The 26,109-nt window shown below is 39.7% G+C and overlaps 1 protein-coding gene across 9 annotated transcripts in view; it reads right to left on the minus strand.

Moving 5' to 3' along the window:
- The window catches only part of Ehmt1 (euchromatic histone lysine methyltransferase 1), a 142,354-nt gene that overhangs the window by 94,840 nt on the left and 21,405 nt on the right, over positions 1–26,109 (minus strand). Inside the window, exon 1 of one of the 9 annotated variants that reach the window (XM_055600114.1) lies at positions 3,433–3,482. The exons of the other annotated variants lie outside the window; for them this stretch is intronic. The gene's annotated coding sequence lies outside the window, so the exon portion shown is untranslated. Of the gene's footprint in view, positions 1–3,432; positions 3,483–26,109 lie in introns of those variants that run through there. 9 annotated transcript variants of the gene reach the window in all.

The following is a 26,109-nucleotide window of genomic DNA, read 5'->3' on the forward strand; positions in this document are numbered from 1 at the left end:
GACCTTTGGAAAAACAGCCAGTGCTCTTAACCTCTGAGCCATCTCTCCAGCCCTGAACAGCATTCTTAAGAATGTGTTTATATCCTGCTTACATAATCAGAAATCTGAAATGCTTTGACTCTATTACAGCAATTTACTTTGATATGCAACTATTCTCTTTTCACTTACATTAAAATTCATTTTGTTAACTCTTTTTAAGTATTTCAAGTGCCTAACACCTATCAAAAAAAGTTACAGCAAGGATGGAGGTTGAAAAGATAGTTCAACGGTTAAAAGCATGTGCTGCTCTTCCAGAGGACAGAAGTTTAGTTCTCAGCATCCCATGAGGTGGCTTATAACTACTGTAAGTGCAGCTCCTGGGGATCCAATGTCCTCTTCTGGACACCAAGGATAATACACCCAAGTACCCATAACCATACCTAACCATACACATATATGCATAATTTAAAAAAAAAAATAGGTATGGTGTGTGACACACATTTTTAATCCCAGCACTCAGAAAGGAGAGAAGTGAGTAAATTCAAGGCCACCCTGGTCTATATAGCAAGTTCCAGGCCAGCCAATACTACACAGTGAAACTCTCTCAAAATAATAATAACTTTTTTTTTAAGTTGTAGAAATGGGTAAATAAGAAAATTCAATTTGACACTTAAATTACTATCTATTTGAGCTTAAGTATACACCATGTAGATGGATATATTATAGTTCCAAGGACTTAAACACCTACACTCCTCCTGAAGTTTCAAACTTAAAAAAACAACAACAACAACAAAAAACCAAAAAAACTTCAACTTGTAGAACCTAAAGGAATAAATGACCCCACCACCATACTTTGGATAATCTCCAGAATAATATTTCCTGCAAAGACCACCTAAAAGCTTTCTTAGAACATCAGTGAACCTTCAGCTCACTGCTAATTCTACTTTACCTGAAGCTGCCAAGAACAGACTCTTCTTTGCACTCAGAGTCTATACAAACACCTTGAAAAAAAACAAACAAAAAACAAACAAACAAAAAAAAAAAAACTCCTGCTGTTCTCCTCCCTGGAATCAAGCACCTGCCATTCCCAGTGCTTCCCAAATATTCCTCTTGAAAAAACTGGTTATCTTCATTATACTACCAGAGACGCACAGACTGTGTCCACTAAAAGACACACTTCCTCCTTCCCATCCCAAGCTAGTCCACCACTTTTCCAAGAAGGACCTAACAGAGGGTTTTAGGATAGTCTAAGAACACTAGAACCAGGGTTTTTCTTCAGGTGTTTGCACAGACACTCGGGGAAGAGGTGCTAATGGAATTCAATGTTCCTGCTCCTGACCTACTGGGAAAGTAATGGATGCTTACAGCCATCTTTGCCAATCCCTTGGGAGTACAGGTCAGTCAGGACCACTGAGTACAAATCCAGTCCCATGGAAAATCTCAGTAGACATATATGTCTTGTTCCACACCCGTCAATCTCAACTCAGAGTTCTGAGACCAGACCAACTAAATGTGGTTTTACATCTTCAAAGACTGGTGAACAGTGACAGCATTGACAAAAGACAACATACTGATTATTACGTTGACGGGATCTAAAAATGAGCAAGAAACAAGCCTTTGGACATGACTATGAAGAATTTTCTAGATTAGGTTAACTGAGGTAGTAGACAGTTACCTCTAATTGTTACGTAGACACAACTGAGAATTACCAGAGAAGAGAGGCTAAATTAAACATGAGATTGTTTTCACAGTCCAAGAATGGAGTCATAGGAAGGGACTTCTGAGTACTTGTGAGAAAACTCCAAGAAAACAAGGCAAGAGTAGAGTGACCTCAATTTCTTCAAAAAACACAAAATGGGGCTGGAGAGATGGCTCAGAGGTTAGGAGCACTGGCTGTTCTTCCAAAGGTCCTGAGTTCAATTCCCAGCAACCACATGGTGGTTCACAACCATCTATAATGAGGTCTGGCACCTTCTTCTGGCATGCAGGCAGGATATTGTATAAATGATAAATAAATCTTTAAAAAAAAAAACCCTTAAAAAAAACAAAAACAAACAAACAAACAACAACACAGAACTGTAGTTGGAATGTGCTTCCATGCCCCTCACAGCTGTAGTAGATAGGAGTGAGCTTACTTTAGATTATTCATTAAAACTAGCTATTGTTATTTTTTATATACATCTATGGAAAAACATGGGGTTTTTTGTTGTTGGTTTGTTTGTTTGTTTTGCCACATTTGGCTTGTCTTTGTCGACTGAACAGCTTACTCATGTGATTCTTCTTAACCCTCTGAGTATAAATTGTCTGATGCTCTAAAGTAAAGCTGGCTATTGCATGAGACTTTAGTTTACCTCGTTTTTAGGCTTCATTCTCCCAGGTCCCACTACCAGTACAGCAGTAAACAAGTTGGCATGTTTTAGTTAACTGATATGGGAAGACCCAACCCAATGTGGGTGGCACCATTCCTTAGGCATAGGTCCTAAACTGTCTAAAAGTAGAAATAGAGCTTAGTGGTAGCAAGCAGGGATGTATACATTCATTTCTCTCTGCTTTTGAATGTGGTTATGTGAGTAGCAGCTTCTCCCCTGCCTTCACTTCCCCACAATAAGGAACTGAAACCCAGAATTGTTAGTTAAAACCAACCCTTTCTCTCCCAAGTTGCTTTTTTGCCAGGAAATTTATCACAGCAACAGAAACGAAACTAGAACAAATGGAAAGGCACAGTTACATGTGGTGAAATCCTGGGCTAAATAAAAAGCAAAGAAGTAGACCACAAGCATTCATCTCTTTGCTCCCTGACAGACTACAATATAACCAGCCGCCTCAGCCGCTAATTACTATTTCCCTACTATCATGGGCTGTGTTCTCAAACTGTACATCAAAACAAAGCCTCACTTCCTTACATTGTTGTCAGGTATTTTGTTCTAACAAACAAACTAATACACCCTTGATCCTGCTGGAGGAAAAGAAGCAAAGGCAATACCTTGGCAAACACACCCAAGCCCAGTTGGCACCTCTTGTCCCTCTGCCCCGATTTATATGGTCCATCTGTCTCCTTTCATGAGACAGCAATGGTCTTGTACCTCTAGCATGTCCACAGTAATAAGTAGGAAGGGAGAGAAAGAGTTGGCAGGGGTCATCCTGCAAGCCTCTACCTCAACTTGCACATCTGCTCTTCACAAAACAGAGTTGAGGCACTCTAGGAACACCCCAGACACATAATCATCACTGAGTAGTCAATGACTGTCATAGTCTGGATATAAAAGGTCGCACCCTGTCCTGAAAGACTCATTGTTAAAGGTTTGGCTTCTCATTTGAGGCATTGCTAAGACCTCACAAAATCAGGAGGGCTTTAATCTAATCAATGGTTAAGTTCAGGGTTATGAAATTGGAGGGAAAAGGTTATTTGATACATATATGAAAGGATATATATTGTCTCCAGACAATTCCCACCTCTTTGCTTCCTGGATGCCGTGGAATGAGCAAGCACAGGCATGCAATGTCCAAGAAAGGTAGTGCTAAAAAAAGAAAAAGAAAAAAAAGAAAGAAAGAAAGGTAGTACTGAAAAATAACAAACACAGCAATACCTGAAAAGCTCCTGCTACTAAAGTATAGGATACTTGGAGTATCAAGAGATAGATTATACCCCTCTAACACAATGATGATGGCTAAGTTCATATGACTACTAAATAAATTCATGTGTAATAGCAAATGAAGGCAAAATTCTTCATACTAGAATGCCAAGTAATTAACACACACACACAAAAGATGAGAGTTATAAGTCACTACTTTACAACACCACCATACTGGCTCAAATCTGATGCGTTAACGAATACTAAACCTACTTCGTTCAAGTTTGGTTTTTAAAAAATACAGCAAGGTACTTATAAGCCAGGTATAGTGGCCTACACCTATGATTTCAACATTCAAAAACAGTAAAAATTACTTTGAGTTCAAAGGCAACCTGTACTCATAGCAAGATCCTGTCAATGGAAAAGAAGGAAAGAAAGGCAGGCAAGCAGGCAGGCACAACTCATCTCATAAGCATTCTTAATTGCAAAGAGAACAAAAAAACAAAGCATTATCTCAGTTCACAACTAATCTTGACAAATACCATATACTTGATGAACACATCCTATATACACATAATTACACTTGTGTAGTTTCCTCATGAAGGAATCAATTACACAAAAGTACATGGCAAATTCCAACTGAAGCCCTATAGAAAACAGGTGGCCTAAACTTTTCAAAAACACTCTTCCAGAAGCTGGAGAGGTGGCTCAGTAGCAGCACTGACTGCTCTTCTGGAGAAACCAGGTTTGATCCCAAATGGCCTGGGTTCAATTCCCAGTACCCATATGGTAGCTCACAACTGCCTGTCCCAGTCCCAGGGCTGACATTCTATTCTGATGTCTGCAGACAATGCACACACATGATACAGACATGCATGCAAGCAAAACATGCATTGAATAAAGTAAATAAATAGACCATATGAACATTTTTTTAACTACTATAGTATATGCATGTGTATTTGAGTTTAGGCACATGTGGGCCATGGCACACAGATGGAGGTAAGAGGATAATTTTCAAGATTCAATTTTCTTCCTCTATAATAGGTTCCAGTGATCCAACTCAGGTCATCAGGATTGTACAGCAAGCACTCTTACCCACTGAGTGATCTCCCTGACCCAACCCTCTCTTTAAAAAAAAAAAAAAATCTTCAAAGATCTTTCTAACCCTAAGTTGTTTTCCTTTCTTTTTTACATTTTTTTTTTTTTTTTTTTTTTTTTTTTTTTTTTAGTATTTGTGTGTGTGGTTCACATGCACACACATGCACAGATGTCTTCAGAAATCAGAGGACAACCTGAAGGAGTTAGTTGTCTCCTTCTACTATATGAGGTCCAGGTACTTATTATTGTTGTTGTTGTTTGTTTGCTTGCTTTAGTGTGCTGTTGGTGGTGATTAATATTTACCATTGATTCATCTTTTATTTAAGCAGCGGTTATTTCTAATCCAGCTGTATATCCAAATCACCACACAAGAGACTTGGATTTATTTAATTAACCTAGAGCACAATGCTGGGGCAATAGTTATTCCATCCTAAACCTCCAAGCCCACACAGTTTCCTACCACTCAGATTTCACCCATTATACTCACTTTTAGTCAAAACTTAGGTCCAGTCCCATGTGGAACCATGTGGAACCATGTGGAGAACATGGTTCCCAGATGTCTCCTCCTTCTTCTCCTGCTTCCTTCCTCTTCCTCCCCCTCCACACCAGGATGTCCCACCTATCCTCTCCATTGCTCAGCATTGTGGCTGGTTGTTTTAATTGACAATATAGAGAACAGATGGTGGCACGACTACAAAAACCTGAGACAGGTGATGCTTAGAATAAGCATCACAATGCAATGTCTGGATTGAAACCAGAGAGTGGGGGAGAGAAATGAGTATTTTAATAAACAAGGGTAAACTGTTTACCCTTGTTTACCCTACAAAAAAACATTATACCAAAAGTGTGCATTGGTGTTTTGTCTGTATGTGTATCTGTGTGAAGGTGTCAGAACTCTTGGAGCTGGAATTACAGACAGTGGTGAGCGGCCTGCCTCTGGAAGAGCAGGCAACATTGTTGCCATCTCTCCAGCCTCCTGATTGTTTTAAATAAAAACAATATATACATAGCATTTTAATTGAATAAACTTCCCTCATGAATGACAGAAAAGTATTGCTTTTCATCTACGCTCATTATTTATCCTTTGCCATTCTAACCTAAAATGACTTTGCATGAAATACAATTTGTCATAATACAGTTAAAACTAAATTTCACAACAGATTTAAGATGCTTTCTAAAAAGCCAGGCACAGTGGTACACACCTGTAATCCCAGCACTCAGGGAGGCAGAAGCAGGCGGATCTCTGTGAGTTCAAGGCCAGCCTGATCTACAAAGGGAGTCTAGGACAGCCAAGTCTACACAGAAAAACTGTCTTGAAAAACAAAAAACAAAATAAAGCAAACAAACAGAAAAGGTACTTTCCTATATTAGTCAATATATATTAAACTAAAATTTTCCATACATTATTAACTTCATTTTTTTGTTTGTTTGTTTTTTCAAAACAAGGTTTCTCTGTGTAAAAGCTCTGGCTGTCCTGGACTTCCTCTGGCTGGCCTCAAACTCACTGAGTGCTGGGATTTGCTGGGGTTCCAGCAAACTTCAAACTTATTGAGGGGCCAATTGCTACCTGTCCAGGAAGATGACCAAGCATTTCTGACACTTAATTGCCTGCTCCTACCTAACTTCATTACATCTGCACATCATGTATACCTGACATCACCTAACAAACATGACACCTTCCTACAGAGAGGGAAAAGCAGGGCACATCTTTAGGTAAGGCTCCCTCCCCATGTCAGCATTCCAAGTATTTGCCTATCTATTTCTGTCAAACTGTTGATTTTGGATTTTACTAAAAAAAGTCTAAAAGAGAGAAATACAGAAACTTAGAAGCTGCCCTTTGCAAGATTCCTAAAATTCAAACAAAGACAAATAAGGACTAGATGTACTTTGGAAAATACATGTTAAATTTACTCAAAAACAAAAGACTATCAAAATAATAGTATTTATATAGCTATTACCCATACACATACACACACACATTTTTGTTTTGTTTGTGGTTTTGAGGCAGGGTCTTACTATGTTGCCCAGGATTGGCCTCATACCTGCAAGCCTACTTCCTCAGCCTCCTGAATACAGTGCCTTCATTCATGCCTAACTTAACTTTGTAGACTAAAATTTTACAGACAGGGAAGAACTAATGGAATTACTTCAGCTCTAAACTGTGTGGAACAAAGGCCCAAAGAGAAGACATCTGCTCTGTACCTACCAGAAAGCCTGACACACAAATGGGGACTTGGACTGAGTAGTGAAGCTCCAGGCAGGTAGAAGTACCCTGCCCAACTGCTACTAGGCCTCCAAGAACACTGCCCTGGCTGCTTTACCTTAAAAGAACACAGAAGCTTTTACACCTTCCGAGGTTGGCTGTCACAGAACTAACACACTTAAAAAGTGACATCTGATCCTGCTGTCCACAGCATTTTGTAATCTGCCTTATCAACAGTTCACCACAGACAAGGACTCAACATCTGTAGAAACTCTCTTCGAGAGTAGTTCCTATGAGAGTCTTTTTTATCATAGCTGTGTAGCCCTCCAGAAGGCTGGTATTCTATAAAATCTTCCCCACCCTGTGAAACTCTTATGTTTCTTATTCCCGTACACCTACCCCTGCCCCACACCAGACATTGTTCTATCATGCAATTTCCTTTTGTGCTGATTATGAATTAGTCAATCACATCATATTGTGAGGATGAGCTCCCACCAATGGAGTGAGACACAGTCATCAATCTGCATTAGGACAAAAGCCAAATGAATCTCCCACTCCAAGTTTGGATTACTGGGCACCCTTTACAAAAGCAAAATTACCTTACCAAGGTACTTTCACTTTGCTGATCTGTCTCTTTGTCTAACACCAGGAATAGTCTAATATTCTTTTCCAACACACACTCAAATGCCATCATTTTATTCTTCATTCTAATCATTTAGTCTGTGTTCTGAAATGTGACTAAAAATGTTGGCTGAGCCTAGCTTTATGTAAGACGACATGAATGGCACCGGCAGAAATATCCTCTTGCCATTCTCATTTGCCCTACCAAGAGCACAAAAGAATTTCTCATCTCAGGATCTGAGATATGTAAGACAGATCTATACATAGTAGATGCTATCAACAAATTACTGGTCATTTTATATTTTTCCAACTGTAAAAACAGCATTGTGATTCTTTAAAAATTCAATTATTTTATCTAATTGTGTGTGCATGCACATGTGCCACAACATGCACGTATAGGTCAGAAAACTACTTGAGGAGTCAGTTTTCTCCTTCCAACATGTGGATCCCAGGGACTGAACTCAGAACTCAGGCAACCAGGCTTGGCAATGGGTGCCTTATCCCACTGAGCCATCTCACGAGCCTGACTATTCTTAAACTTTGCATTTTTAATATGTACTGTCTTAGTCACTGTTCTACTGCTGTGAAAAACCTCCATAACCAAGGCAACTATTTAATATAAGGGAAATCATTTAATTGGGGGCTTGCTTACAGTTTCAGAGGTTTAGTCCATTATCATCATGGCAAGGAGCATGGTGTCAGACAGGCAGGCACCACAGCAGTAGAGCTACATTTTAATCCATTGGCAGAGCTCTTGGATACTGGATACTTGGATACTGGGCCTGGCATGAGCTCTTAGAATTTCAAAGTCCATCCCAAGTAGTAAATTTCCTTCAGCAAGGTCATACTTCCACATGTACTAAGAACTTAAAGGTGAAAATTTCATGACACCTCTGACATAAGAGCCCTGAGCACAACAGCAACAAGAAAGGAAAAAGGTCCAGAAGAAAAGAATATAGATACTGCAATCACCACACAAATTCTTAGTTTTCCACTTACTATATTATTCAAACTGGATATTCACAAACGTTTAATTAACAACTAGAACTAAAACGAAAGATATTCAAGTGCCTTCTTTGCAACAAAAAGAAAAATGGTAACTACCAGGTCAGCATGGCTCAGCACTAGCAAGCTGCCACCAACATGACAGGTCAAAATCTGAGCTCACAATCAGACTGGCTGGACTGAAATCTCTCAGCTCTACCATTTAGCAGATGTGTGGCCTTAGTTAAATGGAGTAACTATAGAAAACCTAGCACAGTAGTCTACGGTGGGGCAACATATGCTGCCAACGACACACAAGCATTCAACAGACATCTGCCATTAGTAAAAAAATCAACATATTTAATTAATACAAAGTTAAAAGTGGTACATGCCATTAATTCCAGCACTTAGGAGGCAGAGGCAGAGGATCTCTGTGAATTCAACACCAACATGGTCTACAAAGAGAGTTCCAGGACAGTCAGGGCTACACAAAAAAAATACCCTGTCTCAGGGGGAAAAAGGGGGGGGGGGGATAGAAAAGAAAAGAGAAGAAAAGAAAGAGAAATTAGAATTCTTTAACATGTATCATATGCTAAATAGAAACCTCATCTTATTATCCCCTAAACCAAACTGCTCAAAATCAAGTCCAGTCTCTGGAATCTGGCCTCATTTAGCTATGTAACCCTCATCATACATGCCTCAAATGAAAACAATACCTACATTCTTTGCCATAACCTCTTCTTTGATGTACCTTTTTCACTCTCCTTTTTGTTTGTCTGTTTGTTTTCCTTATTTTGAGATGGATTCTCACCATATTGCTCAGATTGGCCTCAAATTCTGAGGCTCAAGTGACTCTACTGTTTCAGCTTCAAGTGCTGAAATGACAAGCGCATTCCAACATGCCCAGCTACTATCTTCCTCTTTAACAAAACAAGACAAAACAAAACAAACAGGGAGGGACGTACAGGGGGGATATAAAGTGAATAAACTGTTAGTAATAAAAATAAAAATAATTTAAAAATTAAAAAAAAAAAAAAAACTCTGTTAACTGGTATGTTTAAAAGCTATTGAAAGACAACTAAATGGATAGCTCAGCAGAGGACCTGGATTCAATTCCAGCACCCACATGTAGGCTCACTACTGTCCAAACTCCAGTCGCAGGAATTCTGGCATCCACTTTTCTGGCCTCTGCAGAAACCGGGAACATACAAAGCACACAGCATACACACACACAACATACACATAAAATAAAATTTTAAAGTTGTAACCTTGTTTCCTACAGTGTATAAACAGAATGAAACCCAGGCAAACAGGCAGAGAGCCATGATTCTGACAATTCCAGTACCAAGGACAGTCTTCCCTGAATTCTCCACCCAGGACCCTCAAGTCCTGACTTTGATGCCTTTCCATATGCCTATAAGTATCATTACCGTCCTATACCCTTTTTTTCCCTCTGAAAAAATAAAAATAAAAAAGCCCTTTCCTGCCCTACCTTGTCTTCCTGTATCCATTCCCCTCCCCATCAGCCAACTATGATATTAGCTCCACTCTCTATAACCCCAAACCAGTCTGGGCTGGGATGGCCATACCCTGTACAAAGGGCTCAGCAGTGGTGGACACAGAGCACTGGGTCTTGGCCACTGATCAAAACCAAAAACACGCTTGAGGCTCACTGACTGCTCTCTAACAGACACAGGCTCAGCACATACCCCATCAACATAGAAGAGCACCTGAGTCTTCCCGGGTTCCTCCCAATGACTCTTAGAGATCTCATTCTTTTTCAACTGAAAGAATTCTTTTACTAATATGAAAAGTAAATGTGGATTGGGATTAAACATAATGACCAAAGACCCCAACAAATACTCAAAGGCTCATCCAAATAGATGCTAAGATAGGCTCTGCCCTGGCACCTGGAATAGCATCACTGGTACCTGGCATCATTCACTTATGTCATTTCTAATATTTCCAGAGACCAATCAACCTTCTCAACAATTACTATTGACTATTTTTGTGTGTCAACAGAATTAGCAATTAGTATATAGCAACTCAACTATATACTCCATTTAGATTTTATGGAAAGGGAACAACTTTTAAAGCTTCTGAATTCAAGAAGAATCAGAATAAAACAATGAAAACTAAGAAGCACAGTGCTATCATCCAAATAAAAAGTAGCCAAGGCCAAGAGCAAGTCAGTACCCATTACTGCAATACAACACCCATCAGGACAGCTATGATTACAAAGAAGAACAATAACAAGTGTTGATGATGATGTGGGGAAACTAAAACTCTTGTTCACTATTGGCAAGAAAAGAAATTGATGCCATCACTGCACAAAACAGTATGGCAGTCCCTCAAAACAATAAAAACAGAATTATCAGCCAGTCATCTAGATCCATCTTAGTGTCTTCTATCAGAGCAAACTGTGGCACTACCTGGTCTTTGTGCTCAACAGGCTGGTAATACTTGAGGCAGATAGCACAGTGGGGAAAAAAATGTGATACAAGTTGGGGGGGAAACTGTGTGCTTCCTTGCTATTGTTGAAATTGAATGCTCACTGAGACAGAACATACAACCAAGGCAAAGATGAGAATGGGGCATTCTTAGGAGTAATCCCACAGTGGCTGTCTTTCTCTATATAAAATTGGGACAGGGTGCTTCCTTCATCAGTGGACCTGCCCTTCTAAAGTATGGAGACATACTTTAGTGTTGACTCGTAATTCCTATAGCTGGCAGAATATAACAAGGCAAAGGAATATAAGTGAGATCTGTGTTAAAGAACTGTCCCTAGGATCCAAATAGTTGAAATCCATGGAAAATTTCTACAATCTGCATGGTTGTGGAACACTGGCTAGCAGTAGAGAAATAAGGGACTAAAGAAAGGATACATACAAGAAAGCTAGGATCAGGTAAAGGGATGCTCACACTGATGAGGGAATCTCAGCATATTTTTTAGGTATAGCAGAGGCTGGGGTGAGCTTCTGTCTGTTGTTAGTCTCTGTTGATGAGCAGTCTCAGGCTGTAAATATCCCAGAGGAGGGAGTAACAGTAGTTGCTGGTTTTTATATACACTGCCACTTACTCATAATCAAACTCCCAAGGAAAGCTTTGGCTTCTCTCTTAATTTCACCTGGGTAAGGCTTTGCCACTCATATGGGGATGAAGCACTAGAATCCAACATGGCTGTTCCCATGCCAACAATACACATTCCCTCAGGACTTTACTCACCTTTCCTTCCTACAATAAGTATTGGATAGTGAAGAAAAAGAGATCAAGATGAAATGAACAAACAATATACCCCTCAGGTCTGACCTTTAATGGAGAATGGAAAATCCATGATTCACCATATAGATGGTAGGGGATCTTACTAATGGTATGTTTCATGAGACCATGATAGTCAAATAGTCTATTTCTTAGCCGAGTTGTGAAGGACTTTCAAGCAATAAATAAAATAACTTTGTCTTAGTCACTGTTCTATTGCTGTAAAAGAATTGTATGACCACTACAACTCTTATGAAAGAAAGCATTTAAATGAGGCTTCGTTACAATTTCAGTCTATTATCATTGTGGCAGAAAGGAAGGTGGCACACAAGCATACATGGTGCTGGAAAAGTAGCTGAGAGTTCTACCTACCATCCTGATCCACAGACAGCAGGAAGTGAAAACAATACTGGACCTGGCTTGGGCTTTTGAAATCTCAAAGCTTAACCCCAGTGACGTTTCCTCCAACAAGGGCACACCTCCTAATCCTTTTGAAATAATAGCATTCCCTAATGATTATGCATTCAAATATATGAACCTATGGAGCCATTCTTATTCAAGGCACCACAAATCTCTCAAGGACTACCTTGTGAAGCTATAAGACAGGAGGAAAAGATTAAGTTTTTCTGCTGTGGAAACAGAAATTAAGTAATATTAATCAACTACTCTCCTTGAGATGACAGCATGATCTGAGGCAATTCAAGGGAAACCAGTTCTTGACTGGCTTACAGGAGCCATTATGGATACCACCATCTTCTGAAGCCCTTTCTGAATATAAGGGACTGAAAAACAACAGAGAAAAGAGACATTATTGAATGAATTGCATAAGGGAGATAGTATTTGATACCCAGTTCACTGGGTTTTATAAAACTTTTGTTCATAACTGAGTTAAAAGATATTGATGAAGGATCTGACTAACTCTATTTTGAGACTGGGTCCAAAGCCAGGCCAAAGTTCTTGCCACCCTTCCTCCTTTCCTGCTTGATGAGTTCCTGGAAAAACAAAACAAAAGAACAAAAACCACAGAAGAAGGGCAGTCAATCAGCAACTGCCCTGAAACCTGGCCTGGGGCTATATGAGGTGATTGTTCCTTTCCTAAGGTCGGAACCAATCAGGAACATACAAGTATCCCTTACCATGAACCCATCCAACCCTGTAAGTAACTTGTGACTGAAATCCCCTAGCTGACTTTGAAAGGAGCTTGAGGGCTCTTCTTGTGGTTGCTATCTTGTAAAGTGGCTAACCCTTGCATGCAGGAGTCTTGCTTTTGAGAAATAAAAACACTCCTGCCAATTGCATGCAAGTGGTGGTCTCCTTGCAGTGATTTTGGACTTAACAGTTAATTAAGCAGGGACCTAGGGGGTGGTATGGGACTTTAGTGGCTTTACTGTGCCTCACAGAAAGATATGATCTTTACAAGTAAGAGAGGCTGTAGCAGATATGAATTAAGACCAATATGTAAGCAGGATTTGTAAAGTACAAAAGGAATCAAAACCAGATGGAAAAAAATACAAACAACAACAAAAGCAGTCAAAGAAGTCTGTTGGAGTCACTCAGAGGCAAATATGGCAACATGCATATAGCAACATTCAGCAAACAATCTGTGGGAGTGAATTCTCTTCTTCCAGCACACAGACACAAATGATAGACTCAAGTCTACAGGCTTGACAACTAAGCACCTTTACCATCTCACCAGGAAGGCTATTTTTGTTTTTGTGTTATAGTTTGGCTTGGTTTTGGTTTTTGAGACAGGGTCTCAATATATAGCACTGGCTGACCAGGAACTCACTACATAAACAAGGTTGGGCTTAAACTCATAAAGATCCATCTGCCTCTGCCTCCCAAGTGCTGCAATTAAAGGCGTGTGCCACCACTCAACTCATGGAAAGCTTTTAAAAGCAGTTTACAACATTTATTTGGGATATGGATGTGGGTACATGTTTGTGTATGTGCTTATATCATATCAGACTGATACCATAAGAGATAGGAAGATGCAAAACAAACATCATGAATGGCTCATAGGGAAAGTCTATGGATTTTAGAGGAATAAATGGAATAGCGTCCCATGTCCATGCCACTGTACTCAACATTTTTGATAACTGACAGAAGTGAACGGATCTATCACACTGTACTGAATCTTACTGGTGTTTATTTATTTCTCATTTCATTATTGGTTCTCTTCGAGACAGGGTTTCTCTGTGTAGCCCTGGCTGCCCTGGACTCACTCTGTAGAACGGGCTGATCTCAAACTCACAGCACTCCACCTGCCTCTGCCTCCCTGAGTGCTGGAATAAAAAAAGGTATGCTTAACCACACTTGGCTTGGCTTTTTTTTTTTTTTTATACAATTTTAAAGTTTATTTAGTGGAGAGAAAGAGTATGATTACCATGGCACCCATGCAGAAGTCAGAGTACAGCTTGCAAGAGTTGGTGCCTCTTTCCACCATGTGAGTCTTGGGGATCCAACTCAGGTTATCAGACTTGGTGGTTGTCTTAAACCACTGAGCTCTCTTGCTAGTCCAATGCTTCTTTTTCAGTAGTTGCCCCAAACCAACTGGCACTCAATTGAAACGAATGACAACCAGCCTTCAGTGATCTTTCCTACCTGTTGTAAAAAGTTTTGTTACATAATGCTAACCTTTAAATATCTTACATATTTCTAAAAAATGCCCGGAAGAGTGGTAAAAGTAACCATTAAGTTATTTAAACAAAGAAACTCTGCACTGAGTAGGAAATGGCACCTGTAGGAGCTATAAGGCTGCTGGATGAAAACCTGTGTGGAGGATAGGCCTCTTCCTTATAAGCTGTTTCCCAGAGAGGTCCCTGAATCCTCACATACCATTAAGATTGATGTTGGTTACAAAAAAATCAAGCTAATAACTGAATTAGAAGCTCCCTCCCTTCTGGCTGGCTTTCTCAGTGGTGGAAAGAACCACCCAGGTTACTGGGGAAAAATTGTTACTAACAGTACTACTTGGTTAGAGACATTGCATGCTATAGTACCAACATGGTAGACAGGATGTATCCATAGTGCAATAGGCATGACTATCAGGACAATAACCAAGTACTTACTGAATGGCTTTGTTCCACAGATGGGTACTCACATTTGGTACAGAGTAAGCCAGGACAAAAGCCAGTGGCTACAGAGGTGATATATCACAGAAGAGAGTGTACTAAGACTGTTTTGTTAAATGGATGTGATATCCCCAAACTGCCTTCTAAATGTTGTTTGTGCCTACAGATCACTGTTTCCCTCAATTTCAATTGGTCATGAAAGGAAACTTCTATTTTTGTAATAGAAGGTGTACCGACAAGACTCATTATCCATCAAGCTCCTGAAAAGAAGTGACTGCTACTGCGATGAACAAAAATAATCAAACATCTATATCACCACCACCACCACTACCCCAAGACTCAGGGATCATACAGAAGGCAGAAAGACTATTAGGAGCTGAAGTGCCCTAAAGCAATATCCTCCAAAAACAAACATCCCTTCCTAGCGGACAGCTAGTTGACTCAGGAATAAACAACACACAAATCTCACAAGTCTCAGAAGTCCATGAAAAAAGATTTAAAGACCCTCTCTCCCCAAAGTAATATAAGCAGTAAGGATTGCTAGAGGAAGGAGACTTCTTTGATTTATCAAGCTGCCTCTGAGTCATGCAGAGAGCTCCAAGGATGCAACTTTTGTTGCCTTTAACTAATCCACACATCCATAAGTAACTTCTCACCCCTATTCCTATAATAACTCCAATAGACTTATTGACTCACCACATTTCAAGCTGGTCATCACTGGTGCCCTATGGTGGGGTGAGGAGATATTTGTTCTGCTTGGGAAAGTCACACAACACTATGTGACTTCAGTAACTGAAAGCTGGTTTGAAAGAGATTTTTTTTTTAACACTCATGTTCACAACAGTATTTCATAAGAATGGATAAGCAAAACACGCTAAATACATATAATGGAATGTTCTAACCAAAGAGGGAAGAATATTTTGTAATATACTAAAACACGGAAGAATCTTAAGGATATTATTTGCAGAATATGCAGAATAAAATAAGCCAGACACAAAAAGATAAGTATTGTATGGTCCATTTGAATGAGGTCCTTTAGAAGAGTCAAAAACCAAAGACAAAAAGTAAAATGGCAGTTTCAAGGGAGCTAAGTAGTGATTAAAGGGAACTAAATTTCAGGTAAGTATAGAACCCAACGGAGGTAGTACCTGTACAACAATACAAATGTACTTTAAAATACTAAACTGTACAGTTTTAGATGATGGATTGTTGTATGTATTTCACCTCAACTTTGGAATGTTTTTAATGAGCACATTACATATAACCCAGCACCTCATTTGAGGGTGTTCATCTGAAAAAAAAAAAAAAAATGATGAGCAGATAGACTTAACAGTCAAGGAGGCAACCGTAGAAGAACACTATTCTAACACCAAACAGACCCACCAAATGCCAAAACACAATCCTCCAGTCCTAGTATATCAACATTATATAGTAGTCTGTAACACAGACCTTTACACACTAACATGGAAAGAAGCTAATACTGTGAAATCAAAGAGCAAATACAAACCCTTACTCCACCCATTATTTCCTTCCTTCCAGATCTTCATTACATCCCTGGAAAACTCCAGTAGGCCTACTAGACACTGTCACCACCATAATGTGTCTGGTCTTACGCTGCTCACATCTTCTTAACTCTCCCCAGCTACTTCAGTCTCAACATAGAACTCATAATAATCTATCAAATTCTGTCAGGTAATGTGCTGTTCTTCTGCTTATGACATTCTAATCACTTCCTGTTTTGTTCTGAATAAAAGCCGAATTATTTCCATGAGGCTCTCTATCCTTTGTTTATCTCTGTAACCCCATAAAGTAGGTATGGAGACAGGATGATCAGAAGTTCAAGGTCATCCTCAGATAAATAGCCAGTTGAGAGCAACCTCCTAAGACACAAGACCCTGGAGAGAAAGAAGGGAAAGTAGGAATAAAAAAAGAAGTTTTGTTTTTAATAATAAATCCAGAATAGAAATACAGCTCAATGGCATGCCTCAGGGCTTCAGATCAATAGCCATGGGAGAACCATAACTGCTTCCTGTAATACTGAGTCCTAACTGAGGCTCAGTTGAAGAAAACTTTCCAGACCAAATAAGCCAGTCCTCTCACCATCTGGTAAAATGTATGCACACAGCCCAGCAGTCATAAGGGCTGGACACTGTGCTTGAAAGGAGACTGAAAACAGGAAACACTAACCCTACTGAAGTGTCAGCAATAAAGTTTCCTGACCAAACAAGGAAATCACAAAATAAGATAACAGACAATCCTAAATTGGGAGGGGGGAGTGGTACACAACTGTTTTTTAGTTAATAATGTAACATTTTTTCTTTTATTAAGATTTATTTATTTTATGTGTGTGTTTTACGTGCCTGCATATATGGCATTCAATTGTATCACATGAACAAATGTCTGACGCCCATGGGCTGGAAGAACGTTGAACCTACTGGAGCTGGAGTTACAGATAGTTCTAAGCTGCCATGTGAGTGCGGAGAAACAAGCATGGGTCCTATGCAAGTCCTACAAGAGCTAGTAACCACCAACCCATCTCTCTAGCCCAATAATAAAAGAATTTAAAGAAAAGTAGTTTTATATTATGTTCCATTAGTAATACAGTAAAGTTTCCATGAATCATAATTATGTATCATAGGTTAGAAGAAATTTTTATGATATATAATACTAACATCAAATTTTAGCAAAATCCTAGTGCCTGCTTTTTCAGGCTTCAAATCTGAGCTATACATACTGATGTGTTAATTATGCATATGAAAAAAATATTGAAAATGTATACATTTCTGGACAAAGAGGCACAATTTGAAATATCTGCTACAAGGCAATTCTCTAGGCAATCTTCAAACAATTCTTATTAATCTGGCAATGATGGCACATGCTTGAAATCCCTAATACCCAAAAGTTTAAGACAGGAAGACTGCAAATTTAAGACCAGCCTAGAACATTTAATGAGACTTTATCTCTAAATAAAAAAGAAAATAAGCTGGGCATGGTGTCACACCCAGATCTCTGTGAATTTGATGCCAGCCTGGTCTACAAAGTGAGTCCAGGACAGCTAGGGTTACACAGAAAGGAAAAAAAAAAAAAAAACAAATGAAAGAAAGCAAGAAAGAAAGCAAGAAAGAAAGAAAGAAAGAAAGAAAGAAAGAAAGAAAGAAAGAAAGAAAGAAAGAAAGAAAGAAAGAAAGAAAGAAAGAAAAATAAATATAAGGGGGCTGGAGAGATGGCTCAGTGGTTAAGAGCACTGGCTGCTCTTCCAGAGGTCCTGAGTTCAATTCCCAGCAACAACTTGGTGGCTCACAACCATTTATGAGATTTGGTGCCCTCTTCTGGTGTGCAGGTGTAACCTGAAGGAAGAATACTATCTATATAATAAATTTAAAGACAGAAAAAAAAAAAGAAATTCTGAGATTTTCCCACGAGCTTTATTTTTTTTTTAATGCTCCTTGACAGATGTCATTAAGACCTTAAAACTGTATTTCTTTTGGCTCCTAAGAATGTTTTTTAAAATATTGTTCCAAAGGCCACCAAGACAGCTCAGTGGATAAAGACACTTGCTGTCAAGCCTGACAATATGAATTTGATACCTGAAACCTACAGAATAGATGGAAAGAACTGACTCCAGAAAGTTGTCCTCTGACCTCCACATGCATGGTACAGCAGAGACACATACATACACACACACAGTAAATAAATGTAAAAATTAAACATAACACTGCTCCATGAAAACACTGGTCCTTATAAGCCCAAGATTTACAAGGACTAATCTCGAGACCCACCATTACCACAGAGAAGCCATCTGCCTTGATGTTGCTGTTCCTCCCAGAAGCCTACACTCCAAAGCCCCATGAGAAATGCTACCTGCCATCACAAAGCATATTTCTTACAGTCAGTTTTAGAAGACTACAGGAAACTCAGGTCAGCTTCTTCAGGGCTGCTCAGATATGTGGCTTCATTCTAAGCAATACTCTAAGCAATTTCTGAGAAAAAATCCTCATGTTCAAAGGTGATCCTGGCACTGATAGGTGGTTAGATAAATGCTATACAACACTGTTCTCCAGGCATGACACAACTGTTACTGGGAGTAATTACTGTTACTCCCACAAGACCACCACAAAATGGGGCCAACAACATTCCCTCCAAGAAGTAACAGGAAGTCATCAAACACCTGAAATTACAGCCACACTCTCTAATACAGCCGTTCTCAATCTGTGGGTTGAGACCCCTTTGGGGGTCACAAATCAGATATCATATATGATTCATAACAGTAGCAAAATTATAGTTATGAAATAGCAATGAAATAATTTTATGGTTGGATGTCACCACAACATGAGAAACTATATTAATCAGGAAGTTTGAGAACCACTGCTCTAATACCTAATACCTGCTCAGATATATATAATCCTCTCACAATGTGATTTCACATGTGATCTTAGGAAGTGTTCTGACTGGCTTTTTTAATCCCTGTCTCAATTATGTGTAGTGTGTGTGTATATGCTTGTATAGATGGATGAGTGTGTATACCAGATGCCAAGAATGTCTTCCTCTATCACTATGAATATTTTTTTTATTTTTTAAAATTTATTTGTGAGTATGAAAGTACTGCCTGCCTGCTTGTCTGTATGCCTGGTGGTGGCCCCACAGGCCAGAAGATGTCATCAAATCACCTGGAACTGAAGATACAGATGGTTGTGAACCATCAGGTGCCAGCAACCAAAATCTGGGTCCTCTGAAAGAGCAACAAGTGCTCTTAACTGCTCAGCCATCTCTCCAGCAGGGGCCCCCACTGAAACTGGATATCATTATTTAAGATAAGCAGACCAACTGCAAGTCTCTGGGATCCTCTTGTTTCTTCTGCACCCCCAGTACTGAGGTTACATACATGTACAGTCACGCTTGGTCTTTAAGTAGATATTGGCAATCTGAACTCTGATTCTTGTGTCCCACTGAGTCATCTTCCAAGCCTCACTTCTTCAACTTGGATCATGACCAGAATGTAGGAGTTGCAAAAGTTTGTCAATAGTTAAAGCTTTCTACCACGACCAAAACAGTTCAAACTCAAATGCTTAACAAATGAATGTGAGGTGTTTCTGGCCCATTCTGTATTATGACTTTACTGTAGCCTTGGTTCTGAATATACAATATGCAAACACCACACTGTACATGAAGCCATGACATGACTGAAACACATCAGCTGTCTCTTATTTGAGACTATGGAATGTTATGCGCTTCAAGGTCTTTATTATACACCCAGTTTTCTGCTCTTACAGAAACAGAGCAAATTACGCAAAACAAAAGCAGAGTATCTTCCTATGACCATTCTTCAGCATTTAATATCAAACTAGTGTATCATATTATATTACATTACATTATACTATACTAGAATGTCTGGGAGTAGGACATAATTTTGAGACAAGGTCTCACAGTGTAGCCCAGCTTAGCCTCCAACTCACAATACTCCTGAGTGGAGATACACATACACACATGACGAGTTTCAGAGAAGCAGTCGCACTGTCTATTATTATTATTAACAATAAGACATGCAACTGAAGCTACAAAAACTAGAAGTAGAATGCCCTAGAGGAAATTCTGATGTGGCTCTTCTTTTCCATATAGTATGAAATGGCAGCTACACTGTTCCTGCTATGAGGCTGAGATTCTGCCCAGAAGGAAAAGTCAGGATAAACTGTGCAGGAGAAATTTAAATAGGGTTGACTTTCTCTATGTCCTATGGTATGTAATGCCTTCTTGATGAATGTAGCCCACTACGGGATACGGGATGCCTCAAAAAATAACTGACAGACCAAGGAGTACTGCAATTCCCAAAAGTAGCACATAAGAAATGTGATGTAAGAAAACTGCAGCAACATTTGCACTGCCCCTGATCCAGTGAATAAGGCATGCAACTGAAGCTAGTCTGTCCATCATGCCCATGTATGGGACGACTTACAATAAAATAAAGACATCCTCCATGTTGGTCTCCAAATAGGCAGAGAGTGAGAGGTGGATGAGACGGAGGTACTGGCTTCCCATCTCTTACAGCTAGGTTGGTAGTAAGGAAGAGAAAATACAAATTAGATCTATGCTAAACAGTCACTCTTGAAATCCTAAAACTGAACAATAAAAAGAGAAGAAAACAAGGTAGAAATGATAGTGAAAACTCAACCTGGGCATGGAAGTGGATAACTTTAATACCAGCTCTCAGGAGACAGAGGCATGCGAAGTTCTCTAAGTTCAAAGTCAGCCTGGTCTACAAAACAAATAAACAAACAAACAAACAAACACAGCCAGGGCTGGAGATGGCTCAGCAGTTAGAAGCACTAACTGCTCTTCCAAAGGACCTCGGTTCAATTCCTAGCACCCACATGGCAGCTCACAACTGTCTATAACTCCAAGATCTGATACCCATAGATATACATGCAGGTAAAACACCAATGTAAATAAAATAAAAATAAATTAATTAAAAAAGAAAACCTCAGTGTGAGACTAAGTCACATAGAATTGTGCTCACTCAAAAGTTAAGAAATTTAGCTCAGTAGGGATGTCACTACTGATATGGGACTTTTGTTGCTTTACTGAGCCTTGTGGTAGGACATGAACTTTATGTAATTCATATTCATAAAGTAGTAAGGCAATTAAGCAGCAGGGAGAAAAAACAGACAAAAAGACCTTCTGAAGTTAATAAAAATCAAACATGGCAAGATGTGTGTTAAGACTGGGGAGAGAGCTCAGTGCTTGCTCTGTAAACAATGAGGGCTTGAATTTTGATCCTTAGTTCCCATGTAAAAACCTGAGTGCAGTTGCATGAGCCTGTAATCCTAGTGCTGGGAGACACCCAGTCCAGCCAACTAGTAAGCTCTAGATTCAGTTAGAGAGTCTGTCTCAAAATATATATATATATATATATATATATATTTTTTTTTTAAATTAAATTAGGTGGAGAGTAATAAAACAAGGTAAGTTTGACCTCTTGTCTCCATACTCATATGTGCATGGGCTCAGGAACATTCATTCAAACAAGAGTCTGTGGAGATGGAAAGATGGCTCAGCCTTTAATAGCACTGCTGGCTCTTCTAGGATCCAAGTTCAGTTCCCAAAATCAGTGTCAGCAGCTCACAACTGTCTGGAACTCAAGCTCTAGAAAATTCAATATCTTCAGGCCTCCTCTGGCGCGCGCGCGCACGCGCACGGACACACACACACACACACACACACACACACACACACACACGGGGGGGGGGGAGAACGGAAGGAGAGAGAAAGGCATATACAACTTTTTCATCTTTTTTAAAGGATTTGTGAAAAGCCGAATCCGCAAGGAAAATTGACAGATGGCCCCCTACTATGTTTAATATCATTTAGAAAGTTTTAAAGTACAAACAATTCACCAAAGAAGTAGAAGATGAGCAAGCAATCTTCATTGTACTAGCTACTGTGGAGGAAGTAAATTTTGTGAACTGGCTCAGGCAGCTGCTTTTCACAGGGCAGCCAAGGCTTGTCTGCAGGTGAGGACTAACCAGAGTGACTTGAGGCTTTGTATGGAACTACAGATTTACTAGTCTTCTAGTGAAGAATATTTGTGGCTTGGTGGATGATGGGGCCAGGTGTGCCTGGGTTTCTGGCAGGACTCATGAGCATCAGGGCAATGGGCAACAGTGGGCAGATGTGGAGATGAAATGGTACATTTGAAAATGACTGAGTATGCTATGTAAGTTTCTTCTGCAGAAGGGGCGAGCTGCCCAGCTCTGACACCTTTCAACAACCAGATGTGGCCAATGGAGAGGCAGTGGGAGGCCACAGCCTGACACAAAATCTCTGAGACTCTAGAAGCAAGAACAAGCACAAGAAGAGAAGCTCACAAATAACCCTGACTCCATTTTAGCCCTAACAGTGCAGAGAAACACTAGCTCACTTTTTTATTATCCCCTTATCTGCTGAATCCCAAGACCAATTGATACTTGCTTGGAATGGACAACAAACGGTCTTCAGATTGCTCCCAACCTTTGTTTAAGAAAAAAGTTTCACTGTATAATACTAACCTCTGAATGTATTACATACTTAGAACTGCATCTGAAATACGTGCAAATACATCTAAAGGAGCAAGGATGAGAAATCAGTCCACATGGGGATCAGCAGCCAGACAACTGTTGAACTCTGTAAGTATTAGGAATGGGTAAGGCACAGAAGATGGCCATAAAGTAACTGAGAAAAATCCTACAAAAGTCTGTCCCTCTAAATGTTAAAACTGATTGAAGGTTGAAGACACTGGTAGAAGCCATAAGGTTACTGAATGAAAATTCCAGTGCCAGGGATAGATTGCCAAAGAGGCCCTAAAGTTTTCACAAATCAAACAGGCTATTGCAAATGAGTTAGCAACTGCTAAAACTAGATGGTAAGACCCTATTGGGGCTAAAGACAGCACAGGGATATGAATAAATGAAATTAGGACTGCTGGTGGGCTTTTCTTTCTTTCCTTTCTTTTTTTAAAAGACAGGGTTTCTCTATGTAGTCCTGCCTTTGTACTCCAGGACTTGCTTTATAGACCCGGCTGGCCTCTGAAATCCGCCTGCCTCTGCCTCCCTGGAGTGCTGGGATTAAAGGCAAGTACTACCACACCCAGCACTGGTGGGCTTTTATAGTCACAAAAGGCACCATGCAGGCTATTCAACTATGTGTTAATGCCATCAGCATATCAAGCATGATGATGTAACAAAGGCAAAACTATTATGTACACAACCAACTATTTTCCAGTTGAATTTAAGACCCACTGAAATGGAACCAATGTTTGGTGCTTCAATCTAACACAAAAACCTGTGGATAGGGAGGTCACAGACTCTAGAAAAAGAGCTACTACTGCTCTGTTGTTAAATGTGCATAATATACCTTTCAATTTGCCTTTTAAACATTTGTGTGTGTGTGCACAGATAACTGCTGCTGTTGGCCTCAGTCAAGAAAGCTTGTTTGTACAAAGGGTGGCATAGTACTGTGGAGATTCACAACTGGTCAAACTGCTCAAGAATAAGAAAATGACTGTTGCTGGAGCAGAGTGAACCACTGCTCAGCCCCTAAAAGGGGGGAAAAATCATATATCTACATCACCGTCTCCAAAGCTCAGGAAAAATCATGAAAGAGAAAATAGAATGTTAAGAGTTAGAGATTAGAGAACACTTTTCTTCTGGGCATGACCTGGCCATTACTGTCTTGAAATCAGAGCAACTATGATTACCCATGAGACCCTCACAAGATCCAGTCAAGTGAACATTTCCTTGTGAAAGGTCGAGTGTCATCAAATTCCCTCACTCCAGATTACAACTACTCTCTCCCTCCTGCCTCCCACAGCTACGAACAATCCTCTTGAAACTGCAGGGTGTGGTGATACAAGCCTCTCTTTAATCCCAGCACTGAGGAAGCAGAAACAGGTGGATATCTCTGAGCTTGAGGCTAGCCTGGTCTACAAAGCAAGTTCCAGGACAGCTGGGGCTCTACACAGAGAAACCCTGTCTCAGAAAGTGGGTTGGGGAAAGAAGTAGTACACATACATGAGTATGAAATTCTGTCTCTGCTTTCCTAAGATGGCACCAACTTGAATCAGCCTGCCTAGGACAAGGACACCATCTTGTGGTTTAAAAAAATAAGTGCAAGCAACAAAAAGAAGAACACAAACATCTACCAACTCCTTAACCAAAATGTTAATAATAAGTTCCTTGACCATCCAAAGGTTCTTACTCTGGCTCATCTTTCCAGAATAGAATAGTGCTCTGTATAAGGACTGATATGGCAGGCAAACACTTATCTCTAGCTTAATTTAATTCATATTCTAACAATGCTTTTTTAAAAAAGATGGACCATGTTAGAAACTACTTAAGTTTTATGTTAAAAATGTCATGTCCACTGGGTGTTGGTAGTGCATGCCTTTAATCCTAGCACAGCAGAGGCAGACAGATACCTGAATTCAAAGCCACCTAGCCACAATAAATATCTATGAGTTCAAGGCCATCTAGTCTATAGAGCAAGTTCCAAGACAACCAGGGCTACACAGAGAAAAAAACTACCAAAAAAAAAAAAAAAAAAAAAAAAAAAGAGAGAGAAGAAAGAAAAACAAACAAAAAACTGTCACTTCTTTTAAAACACTGGGTCTCCTGGAATTGGAGTTACAAATGTTGAAAGGCACCATGTAGGTTCTAGGAACTGAACATGAAAAAAAAAGGAAAAAGGAAAAGTAAATATCTCCCTATGGTATACTATCTATCTTATTTCCCCATATACCCAGCTGGGACCTCCAAACTACAACTTTGTACCAACAGTATCCTTTTGAACCAGCTCCACCCTGAAGAGCTCCCTTGGAGACAGGGAGAGCAAAACCAACCACATACACAACATATACTTTCAGGATGCCCAGGGAAATGGTCCCAAAAAATATTATATTCTTGACTCAAAAAAAAAAAAAAAAAAAAAGGTTTACTTCCTTACGGGTTGTACGATTAACATCAAATCTTATATCAGAGATATAGAGAAGGGAAAAAAAAAAAAAAAAACTCCTGACATCAGTGCATTTGCATGCCCATTTGGGCTGTTCCTCTCAGAACCACCACCCCAACAAGTCACTTTTGTGTATACAGCATCCCCACTTCATCATTACTGCTGGGGACACTTGAGTGATGATGATTAATAGGCTTAACAATGCCTCTTCCCGACCCCAACTGATCCCCCCCCCCTTTCTTTTCAAGGGCAGGCACAAAGGAATCATCCCTATTGTTCCTGCTTCCTCATTACTGTTCTGTGAGCTGCATTTCCTCAGATCTAGAATAACCTATCTACCCTCCCCCACTCTTTTGTTCCAAGAACATGCTCAGAAACAGATTACCAACCAATTTTCTAATCTGTCATTTGCAATACATCAGTAAATAGATGAAAACACTGTTGGGTCTCTTAACGAAAAGTATCTTATTTTCCTGTGAAATCACTTTTAAAAGCCAGGTATATTCTGTTGCCTTAGGTTTCTGCATTTCTTTACATAGTCCTGTCATTTCAAGGAAAATGGAGTATCCTAACCAAGCAGCCAGGCCTGGCAAAGAAAAAAATGTAAACATGTGGACTACATGGGCTCTGTGTCCACTGTCCTTAATGTTCCTGTGAGCAGAGCAGAGAGATCTGCCCATGTACTACTGATCACTATTCTCTGGAGCCAAGTCCCTGAATTGGCTCACCTGGCAGGGTCTGCCTCAGTCACTAGCACTGAAATTGTACTTGGGACAGGGAAGAAGAAGAAAACAAGAGTCAGAGTTAGCAACAGGATCTGAGTACTAGCTATAGATGTTTG

Source organism: Psammomys obesus, unplaced genomic scaffold, assembly GCF_907164565.1.
Source record: "Psammomys obesus unplaced genomic scaffold, mPsaObe1.curated_primary_1811, whole genome shotgun sequence".
Taxonomy (NCBI): Eukaryota; Metazoa; Chordata; class Mammalia; order Rodentia; family Muridae; genus Psammomys; species Psammomys obesus.